This window comes from Limulus polyphemus, unplaced genomic scaffold (assembly GCF_000517525.1).
Source record: "Limulus polyphemus unplaced genomic scaffold, Limulus_polyphemus-2.1.2 Scaffold2018, whole genome shotgun sequence".
NCBI classification, from domain to species: domain Eukaryota; kingdom Metazoa; phylum Arthropoda; class Merostomata; order Xiphosura; family Limulidae; genus Limulus; species Limulus polyphemus.
The window spans coordinates 98,598-101,544 of NW_013667628.1; positions in this window are offsets into that span (position 1 = coordinate 98,598).

The following is a 2,947-nucleotide window of genomic DNA, read 5'->3' on the forward strand; positions in this document are numbered from 1 at the left end:
CTCAGGTAACAAAGCCCGTATACTAAATGTGAACGTTAGTTTCGTGTTCTCAGGTAACAAAGCCCGTATACTAAATGTGAACGTTAGTTTTGTAATCTCAGGTAACAAAGCCCGTATACTAAATGTAAACGTTAGTTTTATGTTCTCAGGAAACAAAGCCCGTATACTAAATGTGAACGTTAGTTTCGTGTTCTCAGGTAACAAAGCCCGTATACTAAATGTGAACGTTAGTTTCGTGTTCTCAAGTAAGAAATCCCGTATACTAAATGTAAACGTTAGTTTTATGTTCTCAGAAAACAAAGCCCGTATACTAAATGTGAACGTTAGTTTCGTGTTCTCAGGTAAGAAAGCCCGTATACTAAATGTAAACGTTAGTTTTGTATTCTCAGGTAACAAAGCCCGTATACTAAATGTGAACGTTAGTTTCGTGTTCTCATGCAATAAAGCCTGTATACTAAATGTGACCTTTAGCTCTTTTTTTATAAGGCAAAAAAGCGCAGATACTAAGTGTGAAACATAGTTTCGTGTTACCAAGCAACAAATCTAGATTCTGATTGTGCTCTTTATTTTACTGTTGTCAGGCAATGAAACCTAAATCCTAACTGTGAACTTTTAGTCTCGTGCTATCTAGCAACAAGGCCTAACTCCTGACTAGCTGAGTACTTTAGTTTCGTGAACAAAGCCAAGATACTTACTGTTAACTTTAGTTTTGTGAATATCAGGCTATAAAAATCCCGGATTCTTACCATCCGGACGTGTGGGTTTCGTTAATGTTAGAGACAAAGCCCAGGTTTTGACCAGCTGGATATTTTAGTTTCGTGAATAAAAGAAAACATCTTTTTCCAGCTATGTACTTTAATTTTGTTTAGATCAGGTAACAAAGACCAGATTCTGACCAACTGGTTGAAATGATGATCACGGTTTATTACTAATTATTACAACCAATTACAAGACTTAGAGGTTATTCCCTTTCCACGTACTCCGCACTGCGGTAACAAGATGTAGCATTGCAGTCCAACTTTACAATTTTCTAGTTTCCATAGTCGTTGTCATAGAAACTTTATGACGTCACTCCTCGCGACTTATTGGCTACAGAAACTAGTTCCTGCTTCGCTACATTTAATGCAAGTTCTCCGAAGATGAGAAATAGCAGTTTAAATCAGATTTTTTGTTAATATACCGGATTTCATCTTCATACTACGAAAATTTCATAACACTTGAACATCTTTTGTTGAAGACGGGATGGATTTAACCTTGGAAGGAGGGGGAAAAACGTCCGCAATTCCGTAGTTTTGCGATCCTTTCTTCTCCCATAAACACGTGCAAGTTTTCAATTAATTTTTATATGAAACGAGCATCTCCGTATGAAGTTTTCTCCCATAATTTGGCATGAAATTGCAAGAAGTTTTATCTATTGTATATTTTAATTTATTTTAATTGTTACTCATCAACGCCATCTATCTGAGTTAATGTAAATATAAGGACAAAATTAAATACTTACTCGAGAAATGTTTTACCATTTTTATTATTAAATGTGACATTTAGTACACTAATAAATAAATAAGAAATGCAAAGAGTAATCTATATAATTAAATTATTTATTCACATATCATTCCATTCAAAATAATACGGACAATATTTTCTTAGTGGCTTCGAACTTTTAACCCAATCATGTAAAGAGTGATATAAATGTATATGTTTGTAATTAAGCACAAAGCTACACAATGGGCTATCTGTGCGCTGCCCACCACGGGTATCGATATATATATATATATATCACTAATCAGAATGACCATAAAACATACAACAAAATATCGGTACTAAAAAAACAGTACTCAAGATTTTCAAGGTCATTAACCTACAACTATCCATTAAAACCTGTCAGATGAGAAAGTGAATCGATATATTTTTTGTTGTTGTTAATAATCATGTATTGTGACAAAACCTTGTTGAAACGTTGTACATTTGCTGTTATGTTAAACTTATATTAATGTTTTTTTTCATTACCCATTCAAGCCGTCTCCAACCATTATTACAGCAGTTGTTGAAGGAAAAAGAAAAGAAACAAGAAGAACGAGAAAAGAAACAATAAGAGAGATTACAGTAGTGGTTAGAGGAGAAATAAAATAAACAAGAAGAGAGATTACAGCAGTGGTTAGAGGAGAAAGAAAGAAAATAAACAAGAAGAGAGACTACAGCAGTGGTTAGAGGAGAAAGAAAATAAACAAGAAGAGAGACTACAGCAGTGGTTGGAGGAGAAAGAAAATAAATAAGAAGAGAGACTACAGCAGTGGTTAGAGGAGAAAGAAAATAAACAATAAGAAAGTATCCAACAGTTGAGAGAAAGCCAGCATACACAAATGAAAAAGATTAGTAAATTTCGAAGTGAATTAAATATATTAAAGTACGATTTACTGTCCTATACACAGGGAGGATATATTAATCATGGACCTAATCAGCCCCAGACAACAGGAAGCCCCTTCTAGACCCTGCAGCTAAACCCTAATGCAGACATCTTCAGTCCTGTCAGAGTGTCAGCAATAGGGGTGATTTAGTACGAAGAAAGCCACAGGAATTCGATGGAAAGGCACTATGGGAAGCATATAGAGTACAATTTGAGCTCCTGGCAGAAATGAATAGATGGACAGAGGAACAGAAAGCAGTGTACCTGGCAACGAGCCTGAAGGGATAATCACTGGAAATACTTGGACAGTTGTCAGCAGACAACAGGCACAACTATAGAGTACTGGTAGCTGCTCTAGAACTCAGGTATGGAACTCAAAATCAGTCCGAAGTCTATAGGGCTAGGTTTAGGACGAGAGTTCGTGTTAAAGGGGAGAGTCTGCAAGAGCTGGCACAGGATTTGAAAAGTATGACACACAAGGCCTACCCAACTGCACCACCCGATGTCCTCAAGCTGTTGCTGAGGTATCAGTTTGTAGATGGC